Consider the following 26,915-nt stretch of genomic DNA (forward strand, 5'->3'; position numbering starts at 1 on the left):
TCGATAAATCGAGCAATGTTACACGCACGAGGTCTAATTATGCCAGAACGTTCCTTTTCGGACCAAATTAGATCAACGGATAGATTACCATAAGCTAGGCGAACTGGGATATTTATGAGAGAGAATGTTTCTTACCGACGCGCTTCCTCGTTCGTTACCTCGCTGGTATATACGCAACTAAATTCGAGAACCAGTCGAAGACCATTATCATTACGCTACCATGCGGATAACGTAATTGAATCTCTAAAAGCAGTTTCTTCCCCCCCTCACTACTTATTACCGCGTGGCTCGTTAATCCATGCAGGGGGGAGAGGGGAGAGCCGATAGAGTCGAGCGGAGCAGGTGCTAGAGAATAATGCCCTGATGATAATGGATCGGCAGCCGTGGATGTGGGCCGCGCGAGATCGCGCGGGAAATTAAATAATTACCGTCAGTAATCGATCTGGCGGAGTTGGTTCGCGTGATATTGATGACAGAGGCGTACGAAAACAGCGGCGCTGCGTTCGCAGTGAAAGCGCGCGGTACTTTTCAACGTGATTGATCGCCGAGGAGATTGAGTATCGGAGATGTATCTCGCACATGTGCGAACGTCGCCTTCTAATGACCGTTCGGTTTATTCGTGCCGCGATTACACCGCGTCGCGTGAGAATGCGTTCTAAGTTCGTTTTTCTATTGTGCTATTCTTCGATTCGTGCAAAGCACGAGTAGCATCGATGCGTTGTTTCATGAAGTCTTCGACCGCTCGACAAGTATGCGACAACGTGAAGTTTTTGTTACTAGACGAGGATGCACGCGAAGGATGCGGTGTCGTTGCGATTTTGGATCCGTTGCAGACGAGCGACTTTTTGACGCTGTGTTCTCGCTGCTTCGTACGTCTTTCTTTGTTTTTCCAATTAAAAACAGGGAGGACGCAACGTAAAAAAATCGCTAGTCTATATCGGACCTTACAGCAGCAGTCTTGTGTAATTTTGCACGTCTATATCTCCAATAACGGGCTCGTACACCTGTGTGAATTGCATTATTAATAATATAATCTCGTCGACTCGCGTAGCTTTACTACCAGCAAATCGTAATGACGCTGCATTAGGTTTAGGGTAGTGTTTTGACTAATACGTGCGTCAAGATATCTATGAATGTATGCATTTCGGCGTTCTGATGTTTTATTATATATATAAATATTATATTAAGACGACAGTCTGTCAGAATATGCATCCAGGGTAATCAGAACCTTATTCAGACGATTTGTCGTTTTGGGTTGGATTTAGGCGAATTTGACTAAGGCGGATTGTGTTAGAGGCGCGGGAAAACTCGCCGTCTCGTTGCGAGCTTTTCGCGATAACATCGGAAACCGGTAATAATCTAGTCGTGGGCGTATGAAAACGTAAAGTCGTCGGAGAAAGTGTATATCGCTGGTGTTTGCGTCCGGCGCGTGCGTGCACGCGGAATGATTTTCACGGTAGAAATTTTGCACGTGGTGAGATACGATCGTGATTGGAGCAATCATGTTTTCCCGCGTTTCGCGAGAAAATACGACAATCGTGAAAAAACTTGATAATTATTATCATTACGTCGTGCTGGTATTTCTGATGCCAGTACTTACGTACGTTAGGATTATGTTCTTAATAATCGTGAGACGAATTCGTCAGACTGTGACCTATTTTGCAATTGTCTTTTTGAATAGATCCACGTTAACATGCGTATGGAATTGTATAAAATCGAAAGGAATCGGGGTTCCAGCGCTTCCTATGAATTCGAGAGAAACTTGCGACGTGATTGAATACGTGTACCATTTGTGTTTACAGGCTCGTTTCAGCATAACTTCTTGATGAAAGGGTAATGCGTGCGCTATTACACTTAGAAAAACCTACAATAAATCTCACTACCATGCGTGGTAGAATAATTACAGGAGGGCTGCGGGAAGCACTCATTTACTTTCCACTTCGCTCGTGTTACGAATGTCTATAAATTAATTTTTTACTCGAGCTGTGACGATTAAATACAGCCGCTCAGCGTATAATTTAAACTCGTACAACTTTTTGAATTAATATCTTTCGGCTTTTTATACGAAATGCAACGGTTATCAAGCATGGTCGTTTGAAGCATTTACATTTCTATCTTTGGTCAATGAGATATACATATAATAATCGTAGGCATGATTTATCGCTAACGAAAAGTATGTAACGTCATCGAGAAATTTCTCGTTCATTCAGATATATTAATAAATTTGCAAAAGTATTTTTAGAATCGATTGTTCACTTCCTCAACAGGGGTAAAATAACTTTGAACAGGGGTGAAAACACGGTTATGTACAGCGTGTAGAGAAGAACGTTAGTTCGATCCTCGAGAACTAGATGGCGGCTCGATTCGTGTTGTTTCTCGCATGTAAAAGTGTCCGCGGAATGTTATATCTGGAATCAGGACAGGTTAAATCTTCAGCTTTGCGCAGTGGCGATATCGTAACCAATGAGGTTCTACCGAGGTGCGATTATTGCTAGTTGAAAACTTTTACCAATACCCCGCCAAGACGATGTGAAAGACCATCGGCTACGGCAATTTTTGGTAACCCCTACGGGGGTTTTCAATGATTTCCAAAGGAAAGTACTTTATTATTTTCAGCTGATCTTTATATTTTACTCAACAGATGATATTAATATCCAATCTTTGGTTGTTTCATCTGAAAGTATTTCGGTTTAGCCTTTAAAGAGTTACATTAAAGATTGAAAAATCTATAGAAAATAGTTTCAGCATGTTTTCTCTTATGGAGTATTCATTCGAATGTTTTTAACCAAGTAGTCAGTATTTACTGCTGCCGGGTGTTTACGGAATTTACAGTTCTGCTTAGTTCTCTATTGGTACTCTCGATACTACGAGACTTACTACTTACTACGAGAACAACCTTGACATATAAACATCACATGTTCTTCGCCACCCTCTCGATGATCATTCCTCGACTCCTATGTTCGCTGTAACTCAATCGGCGTGATGTTCAATTCCGGCTCATCGAGTGGCAATTTCTCTGCATGTTTATCGCGTGGTAAATTTCTTATCGATTTCACTCCATTCAGGGACCGATTCTCGCATTGTGCGCGAGGCCATTAAGACGCGATTGCACGAATGGAACGTCGGGTCCATCGACTGTTCGGTCGCGTGTTGGTATGCGTGCACGTGTTGTTGCGTGCAGTCAGGTCGAGGTCGACGTTTTGGGGTCTATCGAGCGTGTGATTTCCGGCGAATCGATAAACCGTTGAATAGTTGGCTCGCGTAGAGCCGCTCGCGCCACTCGAAACTCCATTCAGGACGAACGAAACAGCGATTAGCCTATTTACCTATTGATCGGCCGCCACTTCCGGCAACCTTGTTTCGTGGATCGGCGTGTATCCGTTGGTTGTTACGCGCAATTACCGTCGAGGATGTTACCCAGGTCTTGGTGCGGAGTCACGGCCCAAGAAGTATCCTTGTGTTTACGTAATCGCGAATCGAATCGATGGAACTTAATGATCGTCGAAGACACGCTTCGTGTTACAAGATTGATCAATGTCGGTGAATGTTTGAACGGTAGTTGAAGTATGTTGTGCGTAACATGATATTATTTGGAGTTTATGAGGGGCATTTATCTCGCGTGAAATATGACGTGTCGTAAAGTTTGTAGATATTTCTTTATTTTCGAAAGAATCCAATTTAACGTTAATTGTACTTTATGTGATTGGTTCAGTTATGGAAATTATGAAAATCGATTTGCCAATAATATTAACGTTCATAATTATCAGAATAATAGAAGCTAGAAAAGTCTTTTATATTCGCGTTGAATAATTTGTAAATCATAAGTTAAATCAAGAAAATTAGTTTCATTAATTCAAGCACTGATATTCAAATCAATGGCTACATCGACGAATCACGTATTTAGTCCTAATTGAGTGGTGGTAAACTTTTTGTCAGATAATTTACAGCTAGATGTCATAAGAAGTTAACTGCTACTTTTACTCGCTAATTTGCCATTAATTTATATAATTTGTGCACTATTACTAGAAATTGCTATCTCTACGTTGCTTCCCGAGTTTCTACATATTTTCAGAGCTGAAAGGTGTAATAATGGATTCTAGATATATCCATCGGCTTGTTGCTTTTCCTTAAGTCACTTAAATGTTTTTCACTTTTTCCATCGATCATTTGAACTTAACTAGAGAGTTCAATGCTCAACGTGACATGGATATTGATGAAAGCAGTTGCTCTAGCGAAACGAGCGATTTCTGGCAGGGAATGTTTGGAAACGGGATTCCGTGTATCGAACGGCGTACTTTCATAATGATGTATATATTCCGTTAAACGTGCCGCGAACCAATTCGATGCGTACAGACAATACGGATCCTCGTTACTCTCACGCAATAGCCGGGCATGCGAGGAATAATTGCGCGTTGCTCGGGCCTTCCACCGAAGATCTGTCGGAAGTTGGCGAGGCGTGCGTGATTCACCAACTTTGGCGTCCGTGGGAAGAACCATCGAATCCCGGTCTTTCGTTGCCAACGATTAATTCCCGCCTCGATGTAACGAGTATCGTGTTCGAAGTGAGAATTTTAATATACCGTTTCAATTTACCTTCCTTCGTCCTCTCTAATATTACAAGACTTGAAGATTATACATATCCATGTGCTTGTATTCTCCAAGTTTGTTTTACTCGATTATTGCTGCACTGTTTGATCTCGTCCGTAGATTATGGCACCGTTACCGATCAGCTTTTCGATTTGAGTCACTCGGAGGGCAGATTGGTCAACCACGTAACCTTAAAAGTGGAGAAAAACGACGATATCGCAAATACTATTTCTCAAAATTAATCTTAAAATTCACGATTCTTCGTGCTTGTACCTTTCTGATCAAAAATTCGACTATTATGTACTTTCTCCTTTTTTTTTCTTAATTTACGTCCACACATGAACGCACAAGAGAAACAAAGATAAAAATAGCATTTGTAATCGCAACAGCGGCATCGAGAGCGCGAAACGCGGCTCAGGGTCGGAAATGGAAATGGGAAGGCGCGAGTTCACGGTCGGTTCCGGTGGTAACAGGCTGGTGCAGTGCAAGGCGCGGAAAGTTGGAAAGTTGGAACTTTCGTGGCGCCTTCCCGGGCTTCTCTGCGACACGAGGAGCTCGCGGGGGTGGCTGGGGGTTTGATCGACGACGGCAGACTTTTAATTACGCCGAGAACGGAGCGCAAGCTTCGCCACGTGGAAGCCAGAGATAAGCCTCCTCGGGAATGGAACCGAGTCCGGCGCGAAGTTACGCCTCAAATTATGCAGTTAAAAGTAGGAACGGACACGGATATTGGAGGGCGTCTTGCAGTCTACCGATTTCTCCTGACATTCGATATCGACTCCCGGCTGTGATTGGCATATTCTCTTTCCCCTCTTTAACCTCGATTACCCTACAAATGATTTTCCTTCTTCGTGTTCTCCAGATTCGATGGCATGTTCAATTTGGAGCACGTTTTCAAGAATTTGTTCACGAACTAGTCTTTAAATATTGTATTATACCTACCTGGTCTTCCAAGCTATTGTCTTCTATCTTCTATTCGAATAAATTTTTGAGAGATTCATCGATCTTTCGTTGGTAATTGTCGTCGGTAATTGGGGAAACGTAAGATTCCCATTTACCTAGACGATTTTGTTAAGAATTTTCAAGTCTGTACGATTACGTGTTGTCGATATTTAGAAGCACATAGATCTTCTATATCAATGCATGACATCACACTCTCCTCAAATTAAAGATTTTATCATTTCTACCACTGTTCCTCTAACTGGAAATCGACTAATTCGAACAGATAAAACACGTTCGGTTATACAGATCGAAATTGAAAGGTAGACCAGGCTACATCGAACAAATTAAATCGATCGATATCGTTGAAGATTTATATATTCAAACAGAACCCATAAGACACGATAAAGTAAACTTTCCATCTCACTATCTCCATTTAATCAGACATAGTCGCTGGTCAAAAACGTTTCTCCCACATAGTTCCATTAATTAAAAACCGTATCTCGGTTGGCGCGAAATTCACGCCGCTAATCGGAACTTGACCCAAAGGTGATTCAATTATCAGATACACGGTTTCCATACGTCGAGAAGGCGTCGGCTCTCCCTTCCAACTCTCTCTTTCTCACGCGACGCGTCATCGACGAAACACCTAATCGACGCGAACGGACCCGTACGTACAGAAAACAACATTTTCCTCCGACGAAAGACGAACGAACAAGCCACGAGAACGAGAAAGGTGGTAGCGTTGGAAGGCGCACCTTTCGGCGCGTACTCATTAATTGGATCGCCAGAAGGGACTGGCGACCAGGCACGGCCAGCCTGTGCTACGGGAACTCGATAATTTCGCGTCTGTTTACAGCCGTTTCCGATGGAACACTAGCGGATCCATGGTGAACGCGTTTAAAGAGGTCCGCACAGCTATTTGTCTTCGTTTTGCGCCGTTCACGCACTGATAGCAACGCCATTAATCATAATCTTCGGTCACGACGTGGCCACAGCGCGCTCGCGGCCGCCGCGCGAGTCACACGCGCGAGATAATCGAACGACTACCTGACGGAGCGCGCGAGGACCCTCTTCCGATACGCGTCATTATTCTTGGCTGGCGCGAGACTCTGACGCGCCCGATGGATTAATTGCGTATCACGTCGTCACGCCGATTGGAATATCGCGATTCTTCCCCCGAGCGATCCGGAACGCGAGCTACGTATCGTACACGCGCGACCGTTCCCCTCGATTATAAATTAAATCCGCCGCGATCCGTGGCGTGCTTCGCTGCCTCTTCGAGGGCTGTTCATTTCCCTTGAAACGAGTGGATGTTATGCTATGAGTGCTATGCAAGGGTCCAATGTTGCAGAGTATTTGCTCCGGTTTTAAAGAAGAGACGTTTCTGATCGACGTGGCAGGTTGGCTTTCGTTAAACGAATCTTCGGTATCGATTGTATACCTGACTCGTGCTCATAAGTTCGTAGGTATTTGATATGTATGCGGTATGTACTTTTAAATGGGGATGTAGGGAAACTTTCGGGCTGAAGAGCAGTTAGAGAACTGCCCTCGTTGTTGCGTTACCGTTTCTCGCGAGAATGCATCGACTCGTAACGCCAGCGTATGATGAGGATCTTCATGCATATGGAACAGCGTGTGCTCGGCGAAATGTCGAACGGGCGATGATAGGATAGCGTCTACGATATTTTCCCGATTGGCGGTTTCGCGATTGCGCAATGGGAAAGGGCACGATCGTTACGGTATTGATGCGTTTCACGTGTTCTTTATCCGTGCATTATTCCAAAGACACGGGTGGGCTAAGTTCCTCGAACAGACGTCATTACGACTGTTGTAGCATTTTGCCTGCACCCCGGTAATTCCACCTGAAAATAGCCGGAGGAGATTTAGACTACGTAACGAACAATATGCCAGCGAAAAGTCGTATAAATTTACGATCGTCTCTGAATCTACTATGAGCTGAAACGAGCACCTTAACAAGAACGTTCGTGAGCAACATGCGAAAAAATGCAGATAATTTAGGAATTTGAAAGTGTTGATAACTGGGTTGCTATCATAATCTGCATTTTAAAGCAATATAGAGGAATTATACTTTGTTTGGTGATCAGTGAAAGTTTAGAACAGTAACAGAGGGATTAAGCCGATTATTATTTTCTAAATGGATTTAGGTATTATCAATCGTATTACCAAAGGGCGCAAGGCATTAGAGTTTTGCAACAAATCTTCCATTTCGTTTTAATTATCCTAGATGACTTGCACTATAGTGGCATACTACGGGCAAACCAATTAATTCAAAAAATAAATTTTCGTTTATATGTATACGAGAGAAGAAAAAGATGAAGTTGACCAAATTAAAAAAAAGTCACAGTTGCACCTCAATCGATACGCGTTGCTAAAACAGCAAGGTAAGGGTCGTTGTACCCTCCCGTCTAGCAGTCACGTGCGCGAGCAAGCGGACCTCCCTTCTCTTTTACTCTCTCTCTCTCTCTCTCTCTCTCTCTTTCTCGTTCTTCTTCCGTTTCTCTCTCCGCGTTGGATAATGGATGAGTCCCGATATTTACATATTTTTCCATGTTCGTGCTGTGTGCCCGGCAACGGCTAGGTCAGGCAAGGTACAACCTAGCACAAAGTAGCACCGAGACCGCGGCTGCGGCAACTGTGCCTCGACCCTGAAAATACGCGGTCTGCAGACTCCGAAGACCATCCTTCACGCGCGTCCATCCTATTATTGGACTCACGTAATTTCCATCTACTCCGAAATTTTTCAATTATTATTATTTCGTTAGCACCACATCCTTTATAATTGTTTTGTAACACTAATTAAGCGATAGCGTTGGAGAAGAAAAAGTTGTGTTTGTCACTGGAAATTATCGTTGAAATATGTTACGACGCTATATGTTTCTTGAAATTTCCAAAAATCGTAAAATTTAGATGGAGGAATTAGCGGCGAACAGGATATTAAGCCTATTCGCATTCGTCATAATTAGATTAATCAAAGACCTCTATAGTTTACAAATTCGTAAACACCAGATCTTCCATCATTTTGTTTACAACTGTAGGATTCAATTTCACCTGCACAAGCTTGCAACGTGTGTTGATGACAGCACGCTGACGGCATTGTTTCGCCGTAGTCGCGAAGGGACGCAATTCGCCGAATAATGGCGATTCTTCCAGCCTTTGTTATTCTACCTATGGTGGTACGGCGAATTTCGAAAGCTTGTCGGCATTCGGTGCGTTGCGTAAGGGCGGGGTTATAGTCTTGGTCGAGTGGCTGAACTTCCGACTGCAGGGTGAACGGAGGTTACTACCCTTGGTTGTCGGGCAGACGGTAATTTTTCATTTCGACGCCTTCGTTTCTGATTACGCGAAAATCCCGTTCCACCGATTTTATGAAAAATTCTTCGTCTTTTGGACTTTGATCGCGATGCCACCTCCTCGCTGCTAAAACAAAAGAATTGATCAAGGGAGTGCCGTGAAAGTGTCGGAAGCTCTGGAATGTGGAATTAATTAATCCTTGTTCGGAAGAACAAGCGTAGTTCGTGAGTCAGGTTGGATTTATTGTGTATTTAACGCGATTTTTTATGTTTCGACATATTGAAATTCTTTTTTTAATTTATTTAGTGGATTTAACTGTTGTCTTCTATAAATGAGCAATTTTAGAATTCCACACATATATTATTGATTAATCCTATAGTAATTGGATTATGTACTTCATCTATCGAATAAATCCATTTTTATTTGATTATGATATTAGACACACAGTGTTCTGATTATTTTGAATAGTTCAAAAATATTGATCGTCGTTAACATCATCGTATTAACATTAATTACACCGTCGGTTTCTTCTAAACTTTCACGTCTCTGACAGTTAGTTTTAGAAAACTTAGATATATCTTTGAGTCAGTGTCGTTAACTATACTTCTGAAATCTAGTAACAATTTTTAAACAAACGTATCTTCGAATCAAACGAGTCTACCCTATTAAAATACTCTCTCGTATCAATCAAATGACATCAGAATTATAAAACCGATCTCATCACTTTACTTTCTGGAACAAAATTTCTTTCAACTGCTCTTTTTATCCGCGACTTCGTCACTCCATCGCCACGCCTGGAATGATCAACCCCCAACTTTGATCAAAACCAGCCTCTCTCCCATCAAAAACGAGCGGAGGAAATGAAAAAAAAAACGTATCTCTGTAATTACCATCCCACCCGTGAAACCGCGACACCGTACGTTAGGCGGGAGTGCGTGCGGTACAGGGTGAATGTGTCGCGGATGGGAAGCGAGTAGAAGCGAGTAGAAGCGAGTGGCAGCAAGCAGAGTGGCGAGCGCGGTCGGAAAAGTGTCGGCGGAGTGGGGATGTGTCTGGTGGTGGGGAGAGGAGCTCAGGGTTCGAGCGCGTCAGCGGCGCTATAGCGCTCGACGCGGGGGCATTGCCGTCGTGGCCGCAGTTACGATCCGATCGAGCGTCTCGTAGCGCGTCGCGACATCCTCTCGCAGGACACTCGCAGCCACACACTTCAGACGGACACGTGTTCACGTATTTTCGATACTCTGGTGCTAGTTCCAACAACCAACCGTGATCGATCACGATATATCAGAACGATATATAAAACGTTACCTCGATAATTGTATCAACGAATATCGATCGTACCGAATGTGAATCGTTAGCTCGTGGCTCTCCCGATGAACCAGTTTCGAGCCCATGAACCGTTGGAAGGATCAACATGTACGATCAAGCAGAGGGTCGATGGTCACTGTTTCAGGAGACGACGGAACGCAGCTGAGTAACGAAGGGACGAAGGGCGTCGCTCGATCGAAAGACAGTCGACGAAAATGAAGTGATCGAAGGTGGCATTGGACGCGATATTTTTTCTCGTACGAGCGTGTGGTCCATTCAACCGATCGCCGGTGAATGAAGCTTCCAGTGGCGAGCGATTCGCCGTAGGTCAGTTTCTCGAAGAAGGTCGTCGGGTACGGTTGTGCTCCGTTTTCTCGCGTATATACGTGAAGTCCTTCGTTCGAAGCGTAACACGACGACGGACGATGTCCTCTGGAGTTCGACTCGCTGTTGGATTTGAGTCCGGAACGGAGATCGTGTTCTGCAATTTCGTGAGACGACGGGATCGCGATGAGCGACTCGCGGTGTTGGCTGGGACATCGTGCTCCGATCAATAGCGGCTCGTAGAGAAGTTTATCGCGACTTTATGGATGCATCGGATTCTCTTTGATCGACGATTCAACGTTTTCGTGCCATTTTTCGTTGCTATTTTTCGTAGGATGGTCGTTAATCGATCGTTGATGAATCAGTCGTTCGAATTCACGTGTTATTTTTGTTCGTTTCGTTGTGGTTCCTGGAGACGCTTAAATAAATCGTGACAAGTGTGCCGATCGGACTTAGTGAAAAAGGACGTTGCTGGTCGAGAGGGATTTAAGTGGATTTTTGTGAGTGGAGCTATTGCGGTTTTTACGTCGTTTGGGATTATTCTACAGAAACAGAAGGTGAGTGAATCAGTGTTTACATATTAACAAACTTCTTATATAGGCACGGAATCTCGTTGGAAGTCCTTCGGAGAATTGTTTACGTTTCTTCGTATACTGCTCGCGTGCTCGCGCTTCTACGGTGTTCGCACGATCGATAAAACCTTTCATGTTGAAATTCGTCAGAGTGAAGAGTAACCCAGCGATCCGGCGTCGTCTAACGGATATCGTTTCTAGGTTTCTTCGACGTTGGGACGTATTGCTTTCTGCGATGGTTTTCGATTTGAGATTGATGCGTGGTCAAGCTTTTTTTTCGAGGTTCAAATATTTCTAAGTAACGTGTACGTCCCATAAGAAATTCAATAAAACCTTCGATAGAAAATGATACGAAATTATCTAAAGCTCTAGCAAGCAGAGCCCCGAAGCAACGTAGCAATGGGAGAAAAAGCGCTATAAAACCCGAGTTTACTATCACTGGTACTCTAAATCACGAAGTAACCCATATCGCAAAGCTCATAAAACGCGTCTTTCCATCAAATATAACCGCGTTCTCGAGACTCCTTTTTCGACACATATTCCTCGTGGTAAGCTCGTAGGAAAGCACGGTTGCGAGACGTTCTATGAAAGCTCTTCTCCTCGAACGGTATTAAATATCATGAGGAAACGGGCGCTGCGCTACCATAAATCGCGCGCGTTACAACGGGCTGCCGGCCCGTAAATCGGCCTTGCGACACGTTTATTTCCAGGCGCCATTAATTAAAAGCCACGCTCGCTGTTATCCACGTACCCTCACCCCTTATCCTCGCTTCTATCTCTCCTCCTTCCTTGCACTTTGTGAATCGGAACGGGTGCGAGGCGAAATAATTACGCAACGGGATGAAGGAAGGGGCGGGGACGTGGAGGGGAAGGTAAGGCAACTATACAGTAACTATCCTCGTCCGAATCTCATTTCCATTCACGGCGTTTACGGTGGCCGGCTGGATCGCGGTAGAACGAGTTTGGCGGGTCGGTCTGGCATAATCGCGCGTTTATCTCGACGAGAATGGTCGCCACGAGTTCGACCGCGAACACTCTTGCTTCGCGAAAAAGAAAAAAAAAGAAAAAGAAAAAATGTGTCGCCAGTGTATGAATGGTCGTGAGCTTTTATTTTTTATTCGACACATTTTTCTACTGCCCTGTTCAGCTCTACCTGACGTGGGAAATCTAGCTTGTTAATGCGCGTTGACACAGGCTTGACAGGTGTCCGTTTACTTTTCTCGTTTGTATGGAACAAGCACTGGTTGTCAAGCAGTTGCACGATCGTTTCTTTTCTACGTATAATTGGTATAATTACGAAAATTTCAGGAAACGTAAATACCATTTTACTTTGTTTTCTTTGCAAATGTAATATGCATGTAACAGGTTACTGTTAGATTATAGCAGTTTCGCATTTTTCAAGGATATTTGCATCTCCTTGAATATACAAATTAGGTAATAATTTCTAAAAATTTTAATAGTTTCCTATAATTTTCCAAGTTAATCAGATAACAGGTAATACGATAAGATTTCTCGCTTCTCGTAAATATCGTAAAATGAATTTAACTGCATTCGATCGTTGTTGGTCATCGATGGGCTGCATAAACCGATTCGTAAGATCCGAGTTCTCGTTCTTGGGGCTCGTTTCGCGTACAAGAAAAGGTTCGTCCAGGAAAAAGCCAAGTTCGAAATTGGGGCGAGCTTATCGCGAAGCGGATTTGCCATTGGCGACCAATAAACCTCCGGGCCGTGAGAAAAACGCTCTCGATCGGTTGTTTAATCGCGTCTCGATCGTGGGGACTCGACGTTCGATCTCACGCTCCGGCGATCGTGGATTTGAGGCCCCTTAACTCCGCTCTCGTTATCGTATCGTTCCTGGGCGTGTATATCGTCCGCGTACAAGGTTCACGAAATGGGCTAACGTTGTTCCAGGTCGCGATAGCCACGGCGCTTTCGAAAGTTTCCGCCCCCGCCATGTATAGAACAGTTTCGCCGGTTGAAGAATTTCGGACGGACTCGGGTTGTCTACGTTCGTGTTTTCACGCCCGCGACACACCGATCGTTTGCTGAAAACACGGACGCGGCCGATCACTTTCTCGTCGACGCGTCGATCCTCGTTTCCTCGCGATCTCTTTTCAGCTGTCTTTTCAACGATTTGTTGTCTGTCGAGAGATTTGCCTGGATAAGACGATGTTGTTTGATCGGACGAGAGCGTTAAATTCGATGATGGTTTTTGTCGAAAGTATTTTGCGATGAAAGTTAGGAGAATAATTGAGAAACTACATAGTGAGAAGATTTTCTTAGATATTTTTTTAGTGTCGCGCTGAAACATTGCTAAGACGAAGTGTGAATCGTTCAGTGAAGCGTGACATGTACCTACCTTATACGAGTAATTAATCTACGTGTTTTTATTTCTTCTTAAAGCATGTTACCTTCTATGTTTTTCTATTTTCACGATATTCTAGCGAAATCAAACGAGAGAACCAAAACTGCTACCATATTTCTATCAGAAAGATTTCCTTCCATAGGCATCGCTACTTCCATATCCACTGTTAAATCAAACCAACAAAATGCACGCAACAGTCCCAATTACCCTTTTTCTTTTACAAAACGATTCATCGTCTCACTACCCACGCTTCAATGTAAATTTTTTGCCTACCAAATTGATTCTAACCGAATCTAATTGATTTTAAATCAAACACGCTTCCTATTTGCAATAAACCCTATTAAAAACCGCGCATACCAACATCGTCACGTCAGTGCGAAACCCGTCGCGACTCCAGCATAGTCTATTGCACGTTCTCCAATCAATTATCGAGCCTTTCAGCCAGACTCCATAACGCAGGCAGCGCGATGTGTCCCTGTCGATGACGCGCGCCTGCACCTGGCGGCAATTATGATATACGAAGCAGCTCCCCTTTCACGTTCGACCATCGACCGAGCTGAGAATGCGGCTCCGTGGTCTGTCGTTTTCGAAATCGCTCGTTTCGCGAGCGCATCGCCCACGTATCGCTCGATTATGCGCTATTAAACCGCCCCCTGTTCTCTCGTCCCCGGTTGCACCCTGTGGACGGTTCTTTCTGGCCCTGGCAGTTCCCGCCTACCCCCCGTCGGCTCTGTGGCCACCTCGTGCTACCTGCCGAGTCGTGGGCAGTTTGGAATGCGCGTATGCGGCCGCCAAGAGCCGGCTCGTCGGGTATTATCGTCCTAATACTGCGAGCCGTCTTTATTAGCGAGCACGCGAGCCTCGGTTAAGCCGCGTTTTCACCAGCTATGGTACGCGTTCTGGGCGTGTTGTACAACTAGACCAGAGAAAAGCATCGGTTTCACTTTTCCTCGTGATAGGTCGAAATAGGGCGGAGTTGGGATCGATTCGTTCAGGGTGGAGCTGCGAGATTTGGTGTAAGAATTTTGTGTTTGAGGTGGCTTTTTTGCAGACGTTCGATCGACGTTGGATAGAGATTACGTTTTGTAGTTTGGAATCTAGATTTTGAAAGATCGGTAAAGAATAAATACGACGTGATCGTAAATCGAAGGATTAGATGGCGACACGAAGCGAGGTTTACGAACACTCTATGTCTCGGCCTGTAAAAATTATTCCTGAATTGATATTTTCTTGTTCAATAACAATTTTCGTACGAGTAAAAATCTAAACTATACAGTAGTAAACTATACGTATAGTTGTTAAAAATTAGAATGTGTATCCTCGATTAGAGAGAGGCCAGAGGAAACAATTGCAATTTCTACAAGCGTATATCATTTTCAGTTGGTATATCCATTCTGAAAATCACAACGAATTGCTGTAAAACGTGTTATTCTTATTCTAATAGAAATATCAATTACTTACGTGTAGGAGAGAAGGAATACCGACCTTCCAGGCATTAAAACGTCCGAACATAAGTCTGTAGGAGAAGCGATGCAACAACGCTACAGGCCATCATCGCCTCGCGAACACACCGATCATCCGCGGAATCGTCGAAACCATTTACGTCACGCACGCAACTAGATGCTCGGTAATTTCATCGAAAAACGGCCATCCGTTTCTCGGGTTCGCGCGTTACACGTGTGGGAACGCGCCTTAAGGCCGTGCCGGAGCGGTCCACGCTGGTAGGCCGCAGGTACGCCCACGCCGTTAGATAATTCATATCATTGATATTACGAGGCCCCGCGGCCAATGCACCGACAACTCGCTACGTCATTCACCATAAAGATCGACTCGGCAGATTCGTGGCCCTCGTGGAGCGCCCGGTGCACCGGCTCGATCCTGTGTGGGTCGTTCGCGTTTCGCGTTCTTCGTGCCGATGCGAAAAATCGTTGGAAAGATCGAGTCGATATATGGCGTGGTGTACCCGCGTTCCTTACGCCGAGAGGAATCGCGGTCGACCTGGACGGCATCGTTATCTGCAACTACTCTACCGCGCGATCACGTGGATAAAGGATTTTTCAATGTCAGAATAATTGAGAATGGAAAAATTGCATGGGTAGATCGAGAAGTGGTGGATTATTTTGTAATAAACGGCGAAGAGTCTGTAATCTATGAAATTTATTTAACTATCGGAGCAAAAGGAAGAGGACTAGGTACGTATCTTATGGAATTATCAGGCCGATGAAAATAATCGATTGGTAATTAGAATAAGAAAATTAGGATAAAAAGATATTATTTTGTTTTTACGGGAACGTTTGGGATCTAGATACCTTAGTTAGAAAACAAGTCTGTCCGTCAAAGAGACACATAGGTGCGATCGTACCGCTGGTGATGTTAACGTGCATTGTGACATCAAGGTGACGTAGCGGTTTCGATGGCACATCGGAGTTTTCTAACGCGACACGGTGGCAAATGATACGACGTGTCGTATAATTAACCTTGAATGTAACGTCCACATGCCTTCTCTGCACAATAATTTTTGCTTTCTAATAAGCATAGTCGGTGTGCAGCGTATATAAGTTCTCCAATTACGTTGTTCCGTCTGTACCAATTTCCTCCGCACGCTAATTAACCATTATTTATTCTTATATCTAAGCAGAACAGGAAATCAAGCGTCGTTGAATCTTCTCAAATATTTTTCTTTCGTTCCATTCTTCTTCTTACTCGTTATACAAGTTCAAACTCGTCGTTAGACGCAAACCATCGACGTGAAAACATTCAACTGGACACAAATCATCGATTATCTCGAAAGGAAAAGTGTTCGAACCGGTATGTAAAAACGCGTGAGAAACTGAGGATCGTCGATTTTGCGTTTCCTCGCATCCTTTCACCGGACACAGCGGATTTTATCGCATCGTTTCGCTCGTGATCGTTGATATTTGCCTTGGTTGCGTTGCCGACATCGCGCGTCAAGCTCGAGGACCACCGAGCCAGCGCGTTTGATACGCCACGTCGCGTCGCTCCGTAAAATTCGCGTTCCACGCTATTGTTTGCTTTTCGTAATGCCAGTTGTTTCCGGTTTCTGTAATCTCTCATTACCAGCGTCGCACACTTGTCCTGTAATTGGTCACACGACTAACGCGCTAACAAATCACGACCACTACTATCTAGATATTTAGGATAATCGTGAAATATTTTTGTTTTCTCTTTACATTATTCTTGATTTCTTCAAAGCAGCTCCACTGGAAATCTCGTTAGAAGGTATTCTTTTATAAAAATACGCTATCTAGAGATCATATATACGGGATCTCGATAGCTGGACTCTTGATTATTTCCTCGTTTTTACACGCGAGCTTCGTTCGTCACGTTTCGCCAACGCATGGCAGGATACTTTAATTAACCAAACTGAATTTGATATAACCAAATTAAGAAGCGATAGGCGGCCAAGCACGGAACTTAGCCTCGCTGCATTTACCGTAAGAAGTATCTAAGATTGGCAGCTAATTGGTCACCTAGTTCACTGCAAAATTCTCAATTCTCGCCTGCACTTTCAGTCCCGTTCTCATGCAACGAGCGAATTTCCACTGTGTTCTATGGATAAGTCAAGCATTTAGGTTAATGATTCTCATCTACAAATAACAACGTTTCTACAAAAAAGAAGTTCGCAGTAATCATCCAACCTGCGTCTTCGTATCGTATAGAATCGGAAGAATTCAAAGTGAAGGGGAAGTTTCAAGAACTAAATTTGCATAGCGAGTTCGTAGAAATTTTCAAACGAATTAGAGTGAAAGAAACGGAAGTTTCGCAGGAACTTTGCTCAGGACGGTCTAACGGTGTTTCGCGTCCTCAGGATCGAGGATCATCAGGCAACTCCTGCTTCCAGGATTACAGTAATCGTTCCACTCGCCGACTTCCTCATTTTTCTCTGTTATTCGAGAAAGAAGCGAAGGTTTCAGGCCCGCGGACGTTAACGTTCGAGCCAGCAAACGGTCGGAGTCCCTTCGGGCGTCTAATGTAGATTCAATGGTGATTTACGTGGTACGCGCGGCCGCATCTCTGTCGATGCAACCTACGCATAACCGCGAACACGATGTATCGTAATAACGCGATGCGAAAGGGAAGCGCGCCGACTGATTGCCACCGTGTGTCGCGGTTCTACACCGCGATCATAGAAAACCGCTTCGCCTCGTTCCATATCGGCTCTTCGTCATCGTTCCGATGAAAATCACTTCGTATGGATAATTACATCGACGACGGCGTTCTTTGGTTTTTTCTTTATTTAATTGTACTGTTTCGTAGCTTCGTTTCTTAAGATCCAATTCACAAGTTTCTCTTTTCACACTTCTGTCTCTCAATGATGCAATTCTTTAATATTTCTCACTTATAATTCTCCAGTATATTTCTTTGGTTTTTGGAATATACAGAAGATACTTTGTTTCTTGATTATTCGATTCTCTGTTTTAGCCCGTTTGATCTATCGATTCCTCGATATTACGTTTATTTGACACTTTGATTTTTCGGTATATCGTGGCTTCTCAAAGCCTTCGTGCGGTTTAATTCCTCGATTCTTCAAAGTATCGAGCGGTGCGCATCTTAGTAAATTAATACTTTGTTTCATTAACCTATAGTTCAATTGAACTGTCTTTTTCCAGTATATTATCATTTCCAATCTATCAAACCAAACGTTTCTCTCACAATCTCTCAGTTCCTGCTAAAACCAAAGTATTTCCAATCGTCGCAATGGTGCTACTCCGTGTAAGCGCATGCAGATTTCATTGCTCTTCGCGTACAGGCCGCGATTATTCGGCGGCGTGATACCCAGACGGGGTCGAATTGAAACGGGGCGAGGGGCGTGTACACCTACGCGATATATCAACGCGAAGTGAAGTATTCCAGAAGCGTGTTTAGTCCGTTGAACCACACCGTCCTACCCGCAAATTACATTACTCCTTCACTTTTTTCTCCGTCTACTTCTCTTGATACGCGTTCAACGGCTCCAGAGACCACCATCGGTTTTCCCCGGCGTCTCGATTCCGCGAATCGATCGGCGACCAAGTAAAAACGCGACGTCACCGCGGGACGCAATTATCTGGAAAAGGAAACGGGCTTCTGTCTCGGTTTCCCTCGATTCGTTATCGTAATCGTGGTAAGTAACGTGACATTAATCCGTAACGAAGCGATCGCGATAAGTATCGATAAGTATCAGGTATTAGATGAAATGTTTTTTCGTTTCTGAGAAAAATTCTCAACATAGATTTACGAAAGATTCTAATAATTTATTTCGAAATAATTTATTCGTTGAAAGATTGTTTGGATATTTGGGAAAATGATAATTGTTAAGGGTTGGAGAAATATAGTGGACGTAACAAAATTTCATATTTTACGATCCATCTTGTGCGTTTCTTTAAAGTAGCGAAGCTGTCTTCATTCGTCTTTGCTGCGGCTTGTCGCTTAACTCATGCGGAACCCATTTGTCCATTTTCTTTGACTTTCCTATTTGCTCCGAGTGACGAATAATCATAGCGTGGTTTAGTTTCAGTTGAAATATTATCTCCTGTTATTTGTCGGTGGCATTTTCCAGTCTTCCTTTTAGCTGATTCTTCGGTGAAAGCTCATTCGTCTTAAATTCATCGAATCGACGTTAAACTATTCCAGCATATATAATACGTACACCTTTTTATTTGAAATAAATCCAACGCCAAAAAGAGAAACAAAATTATAGTAAACGTCGTAAAAGCTTGACAGACAAAATCAATTCCATGCTAAAAGCGAAACGTTCTTAGTAGGAAGGATTTTAAATGTTATCTAATATCTGATTAACTAAACAATAGCTTGTAATACCTACTTCATTGAGCCGTAGCAATATACCGTAGCAATCATTCACTTCGTACAATCTCCTAAAGGTAACAAAAACATATTCTTCCATCGACTTCTGTCTACCCAAACGCACGACAGCAACACGTTCCTACTTTCGGCATCGACGTTATCTGCACCCGTGAACAACGTCTTTTCAGCAATCTTACTCGGCGATTCTCGTACAACCAGACTCCATCCAATTTCCTTCACGCTTCCTCTTCCCGTTATCACGTGTCAGTCGAAACATAATCAGTTTAAGGTACGTCAGGTCGTTCGATATTCCCGAAACGGAGCCAGCCATTCGCACGATACGTATATGCGCTCTTATATAGGAGCCTCGCTTTCTCCGCGAGCTTCTCTACCCTTGTTCCCTCGAATCGTCCGTTATCTGACCGCACGTCGATCTCGTTGCACGTTTTCTCGTCGAGCAATTACGGATTAATCGACGTCACAACAGCCAACTTTTCCTCGGCGGTGTTCCGCTCCCTTTGCAACAGGCACCTCGCGCAATCCGCGACGCGTTTTCGCGTTTATCTGTGGTTCCGTGACAGCCTCGAACAAAGGATTGCTCTGTTCAAGCCACGGTTATTAATTATACCCTCGTCGCGACAAGATTTCGTTTGGCGCCTGTATTAGCTCGATGCAAATATTTGCGAAAGTTGTGCCTTTTTTTCTTCTCTCTTGCGGCTCTTTATAGGCAAGTTGATTAAACCTAAAGGGAGATAATCGTCATTTATTTCCATCCTAGACCTATTTGTTAGAAATATATTTAGAAATGCTAAAGGAGAGAATAATCGAAACGTCCGAGAAAAATAATTCCACCATCGATGGTTTGACGAAAGTTTTCTAGCGAAAGTTTATCAATATTACGCGAAGAATTTTGTGATGTAAGAGAATCTTTTGAAACCTCTCTGTTCTCGCAACGACATTTCGCGCTTTACATTCTTAAATTACACAAAAATACCAATTCAAAAATATAATATTAGAACCACCAGAAATTTCGCAGCGATAAATTTTCGTGCTGCATCTTACAGGCAATCGTTTGTCCATTACGTCATAGTGTGTTTTCCAGTCACGCTCAACTTAGACAAAGATTAACTAAATGTCCATGCACGTCGCTATATTTCAAAGCCATAAATTCTTTCTTCGTTTCGATTTCGAAACATCTCTCTTTCTTACGAATAGCAGCTGATAATAAAAGTTCAAAGCGGTTGGAAGGATGCGTCTTTGCGTAAAAACGCGCGTAAAGTCGCTCGCAAAACGCGCTTTCTCTCTTCTCCATCCACGCTGTTTCATCCGTTTTTCTCAAACGTTTAGCACCGTCGCCGCTTTATCGCCGATCCTCACGAAATTACGAAACCTGTTCTTCGCTGTGCCTCTTGTTCGTTTCTTATTTTTTTATGACGTTGTTGTAATCGTTTATTGGCTATGCGATACCTGCGGTGTTCTTTGACTCGAAGAATTCTCTGTTCCGTTGCGTGTACCTGGATTCTTTTTCCTCTCCTTTCTTTTCTTTCTTTTTTCTTTTTTGCAGGATATAATGAAACTGTGTTATTCAAATTATGTTGTACTGCCACTATGTAGTTACTAGAACAATTAACCTTACTAATAGTAGGATTGTTATCGGTAATGCTGGTATTAGGTTTACTGTTGCTTTTACTAACAGTAGTGCTACTGTCGCTTGTGCTGTTTCAATTAGTAACGCCGCCGCTATTATTTCTTGCATCACTGTTGCACCTGTAGTCGCATTTGCTAGACGTAATCAGACATACGTTCCATTCTCCCTCTATAGCTGTATTTTTCTCCGTTCGTGAGAAAAAAGTTAATGTTGATTACCATTTGCATTCTTGTGGGAGGGGGAAGAATTAGAGACTGTTGCAAATGATCATTGAGTTTCTTGGTAGCGATGTAATAATATAACAGTAAAATCAAATATCATGTGTATACGTACGAAATAATATTTACGAAATATAGACATATTGTATTTGGCAACTAAGTGATTGCGAACTTTATCATTAAGTGGTAATAACAAAATTAATTTTTTTACTTACCTGTGAATTAATTTCCCTAATTTTTCCTTACGTATTTGTCAAAATTTACCACACCGAGTATTTTAATTTCGCGAGTTGCTTAAAAATTACGAATTTCAAGCTTTCCCTCCACCCACAAACCACGCATACACATACACGTATACCGTGAAAACCTTCGCAGCAAACATCGTAAACAGACAGCAGGACTCGGACAACATATCGCTACATAGCAATCGAACGTCGAAGCCGCTTTCCACCATCCGTGTCGTCGACGTGGCGATACATTCGAAATGGCATCTATAGGAAGAGGAAAAGTCGCACGGGGCCGTACCAGTGATAATCGTTAGTCACGCTGCCGCCTCGTCCATGGTGTTCGTGAGCGAAATACGTAGCGAGACTTTCGCGCGCGAACAAAGCATCCGCACACGATCGCAAACTCAAACATACACTGCAGCTTAAGAAAGTATCTTAATGCTCACCGTAGAAGATTTTCATATGTATATTTCGTGTATTATTGGGCTGGCAACTAAGTAATTGCGGATTTTGTCAATACCACCTAATGACAAAGTCCGCAATCACTTAGTTGCCAACCCAATATATGCATTGGCCAAATTATGCCAATATAATGGCAGTCGTGTCTGCTCGTATGTCGTGGCAATGAGATTTCAGAACGTGTCGTATGGCACATAATAGGTATATTCATAAATACGTATTTCTGTAAGTATTGAAATACTTTGTTGAGTCACGTGTACAATAGATAGACACAAGGAGAGGCAGCGGATGTATTGTGGGTCAACGGTCGTAGGTTTTCTGGTCGCAGTGGTCACAGACCCGGACTCACTCGGCCAATCGTCGAAGATTTCGCAAGCGGATCAGCCGCTCGGACAACGTTCTCTGTTATGCGATAGTGTGGCGGCGGTGCAACGGCATTTGCATGTCACGTTGTGTACCGCTGGCAGAACGGAGCCAGGTAAAAGGGGAAGGCTCCCTGAGGCTGATCGAGGATTAGTCCGGCGATCGACGCGAAATCGCACGGTGATCGATAGAAATCGTGAACGTTCGCCCCGATGTAATCGACACGCGGGAAATTATCGACTACGTGGAAATAAACGTCGGAGTATTTTGCATTTCGTAGCGAACGATTGTTCGTGGGATCGTTAATTCGCTGGATGGATCTGGGGAAGCGACGCGTGAATATCGGATACAGGGTTTTTTTTTTAAATGGAAACGATATGTTTAATGGATGAAGTATACACTTACGAGCTGATACGTAGAAAAACGAATTATTTGAGAAGACGATGGCATGTAGAATTTTTCGAGGGAAAAGTAAAAATTGGATTTTTTACCTTATCTCGTAAACGTACAAAGATTGTAAATTAATAAATAGAATATATATACTAATATATAGGATAGTTAGAAATGAATAGAATTAAGGATATCTAGAACAATGGAGTCTCTCGGTATTGTAACGTAAAATCTTCTGGGTGGTCTAAAGGATGCAGATGCAGGAAAAGGAACTACCGTTCCGTTGGAATTCACTCGGTAGAGTATGATATTCATCGGTCGATAACTCTCTACCAAGTAGAAATTACTCGTTGTTCGATTACTGAAGTTAAGTTGGCATGATTAGTGCTTTCCGAGCGACCAATCATCCGGGAGCTTCGTGCGTCTGTTGGTATTGCTGATTCAAACGCGATCTGAAATCGTAGCTGCTCGATTGGGCTTAGGTAACGAAGAAAAAGGAATCGTTCAAACAAAGATAGACGCGTCAACCACCCTTTATACCCTGAAGCTTTATTAAACTATCACTTTCATTAAGGTTCAAGTATTTTAAATGCCTACTGACATGTAGATACTTATTAGTACTACCTTGAAAGAGTTCTACGTAAGCATTCGTGTTCTCCTTTCTCTCATAAATCGACAAAAATCTGCCATTGAAATTTATTGCTTTATCGCTCGATAATCCAATGCAGAGATATCAAAACAAAAGCTGTATAGAGGACTAGGTGTAGAGGATGTTTGGTCGTGAGATTTATTAGACGAGATTGCTTGTTGTTGAAACCGTCGAATATATTTAAAAAAAAAATTAAATAAATTAGTATACAGACAATATTCACTGCGACGCTCGTACAGTATATAAATCGCAAAATAAGATCGCTGATAAATACTCGATAGATACTCGTAGATACTAATCGATGACTGTTAGATAACTGGTTGATAACTGATTCGCAGAACTAACGGATAACTCTCTTCCTTACGATCGCGTCCGTTTATTTATATTGATCGGGGGAGAGTCGGAAAATTCAAATTCGTCTTTGTACGACGATTGCACGTAGCGGCGACACTGTTTTGCCCGGAGTTTATTTATTATTACATTACGTGTTTGTTAACGATATTGATACTCCGAGGCAAAACAACAACATGTACTGAATTGTCCTCTAGCTCATGTGCCGCTACAGCTGGATCATTAAGATTTGCTTAACTTCAAAGCGGATCGACGCGACGACGTGTCTAAAACGGGAATACGAGCGGGAAGGAGAGAGTTGCATAGGCTGTGGACCGGTTGCAATATTTTTCTTTCTACTCTCCGCCGTGTATACACATATAAACTACAAACGTTTGCGATAATTGATTCACGTCCCGTTAGTGATATTTTCAACGGTTTTCCGTTTCGTGGCAAGACCAATCTGAAATACAGAGGCAACGTAGCGAACGAGCATTTGTATTCCGCTGGCAATAAACGCGGTTTCATAACTGTCTCGTTACCAACGGTTAACACTAGCACACGGTTACTTACGTAATCGTAATGGCGCGTGGAACGGTTAATCAATCGGTGATCTTCGACAAAAAATCAATTAACCGAGCTCGCGTGACAGATGGCCACCGAAGTTGCCGTTTCTACTGGCAGGTAGAACGATAACGTTTGCTGGTTACAGCGCTGGTTTGATCGATAGATTTGTCTGCGTGATTATGTAATTGTAATATCTGATTGACTGACGATTTTAATTAATTGAGCTTAATATGATACGATAGAAAACAGGTTGATTGTTTGCTGGTTTGGTTATCTAGTATCGTTAGAACGATTTTGTAATTATTGTAGCGGATAAATAAGGAAATGCAACTGGTTGTAATAAAACCAGTTAACCATTTATGGTACTATGTGACATACAAGTTACATACCTGTATAGTTAATCTCGTTTTACTTTTATTTTATTGGTGTATTTGCCTGGCTTAACGTCAAAGGAAAACGTTGTAACGAATGTAACCAAGCAATATTTTAATTGTAGAGAATTAATAGAAACTAAATTCTTTTTCGTTTAGTCTTATTATGTCTCTACTCGTCTTTATCGTCGATTTAATCGTTTACATCCTCAATTTGCTTGTTAATATTCTCCGCTATATTTGTTTAAACTTTCGATTAATTTATTTATACCTTCCGCCTGTTGTGTTTGTTTAAAATTGGTACCAATGCCACGCGCGGCACGGATCGTGTTAATTAACACCGCGGGACACGCAGTGATTATTAGTCCTATGGAACATTAATATCCGTGTAATAACCAAAGGTCAACCGTGCTTAACAACATCATTTAATCGCATATTCTTAATGGAAATTAATTAGCAGAGACCGTGCAACGAATTATCGTACGGTTCGGTTTTCCTAGCTCCATCTACCATTAAATCAAACTTAACATAAGCGTAATTAAAACCTGAGTACATGATTCCCGGTTTCATTTATCCGATCACGCTGCCACAGCTTCGCCTAACGAACCTATGCTGTGGTTTCGCAACTAAGAATCAATTAACCAACATCGCAAGGCACATTGTTAAACGTGACAAATGATCGCGTAATTCGACGCTTCGTTCTTAAATAAACCTCGTCCTCGTAAATCATTCGCGCCGTAAAAAATCAATTAAGGCCACGCGACAAATATCCAAGGTAATAGCACGTTTCTTTTCGTTAACAAGCAATATCGGCACAATGGTGGTGGAGTCGGCTGAAATTAGCAGAAATTGCCTTTATAAGAAACCGCGCAATACGCCGTGTCCCAAATAAAGAACCAGGCAATAAAAAGCTGTATGATCGATGTAAAATATAAAATACGTTTGTCAGTCGTCAGTTTACCCGTACTGTGAAGTATATTTACGAAGCGTATCGGTAGCGTTACCAGAACGGGCCAGCTGTGTTTACACGATCGGCAACAAGCCTCGTGTGTCATCGCGAAAAAGGAACCCCTGTCCCGCCGTGTTGGAACACGTGTTTCGTCGCGTTGTACTCGTAAAACGCGACACCGAGCCGGAGTTCCGGTACGTCAAACGTCGCACTGGATTTTTTCGCTCTCCTGAGTTGTTTCCGCGGTTAAATGGCTTCGTTCTAGTCTTGCCAACACACACCAGAGGTTGCAACAATAATTTCTACACAGTTTAACAACTTTCCAGAAGCGATAATTTAACCATCTCCCTCGTATCCACGTGTCGACGATCAATTTCGCGAACGACCCATTAATTAGTCTTTGAGAACCGCGTTTCGCCTTTAATTCGCCACGAACGTTAATCTCATTGTCGATGTTTAACGACACTCGTTGAACGAACGCGGTCTCGCGGTCTCTGGCATGCGACTTGTCAGTTATTGCTCGTTAGAGGTACGCGTACAGCAAATAACAGTGACTAGCCTCATGAATGAGGCAACGATACCACGACGGAGGAAGAGAGAGGCGAAGTGAAAGAGAAACTAGAGAGGGAGAGAAGTGGGCGTACTCGTCGGGCACGGCAAAGGGTTTGGCTCGACGTTTTCGAGGATCATTGAACGGGTAATTCATACGCGCAGGAGGACGTCGAACGATCAACAAATAGTCGAGTACACATGTTCGGCCAACTGCGCGGTGCACTGTCGCGATCGATTTATCGCGCAACAGGCGGGGCTGTGGAACGCGAAATCGCCGTTCCTTGGGTTACGATGAATGGATCGCTTGCCATTCTTGTCGGTCGATTCGTTCCTTTTTTCAATCGCTCTCGTTTGTTTTGTCTCGCGTTAGAGTTTAGATCGCGAATCAGGCTGTGGTTCGATTCGTTGGTTGCTCGAAGTTTCCATTTTTAACATTGCATTCTACGCGTATGTGTGCGCTTGGCAATTCTGTCAACCGGGTGCAGTGTTTTATATTGTATCTTATCGTTTTTTAAGCTACGTCGCATACTACGTCAAATTTCTTCTTTCTGACAGTAAGAAATTACGACCGAGCTCAAGTCCCAATCGAAATCGCTGTGCCATAAATGACACGCTTTCCGAGATGTATAATTTCTACGTGCACGCTGTTCCTCGAGAAAATGACTTTGACTTACGGATCGTATTATCGTACTCGAACCTGCAAAATTTTCAGTACCGCTGAAACATTTTCGAATTCATAAGAACTGAAACGACACTGTCGACGAATCACCCAGCGATATTTCGTCGATCGAATTACGCAATTTTTCGAATCACCCGGGCCAGGTTTTCTGCGCGCAGATCGGAGTCAGGCAGATAGTCGATAACCTTTAATCCGAGCGCCCAATGAATCAGAGTCGCATTATCGTGCGGGCCTTTGGTCGTGTGTAAGCGTAACACGATCGATACACGGGATTGCCGCGCCACGGCGTTTATTCGCT

At 43.2% G+C, this 26,915-nt stretch overlaps 1 protein-coding gene and 1 non-coding gene across 7 annotated transcripts in view; both read left to right on the plus strand.

The window, feature by feature from the left end:
* LOC126868417 (uncharacterized) overlaps positions 1-26,915 on the plus strand; it is a 304,466-nt gene that overhangs the window by 78,048 nt on the left and 199,503 nt on the right. The gene's annotated exons all lie outside the window — the stretch shown is intronic.
* LOC126872765 (U4 spliceosomal RNA) lies at positions 2,435-2,575 on the plus strand. Its single transcript, XR_007692179.1, has one exon. It is a non-coding gene; the product is annotated as a U4 spliceosomal RNA (small nuclear RNA).

This window comes from Bombus huntii, chromosome 1 (genome assembly GCF_024542735.1).
Source record: "Bombus huntii isolate Logan2020A chromosome 1, iyBomHunt1.1, whole genome shotgun sequence".
Lineage (NCBI taxonomy): Eukaryota > Metazoa > Arthropoda > Insecta > Hymenoptera > Apidae > Bombus > Bombus huntii.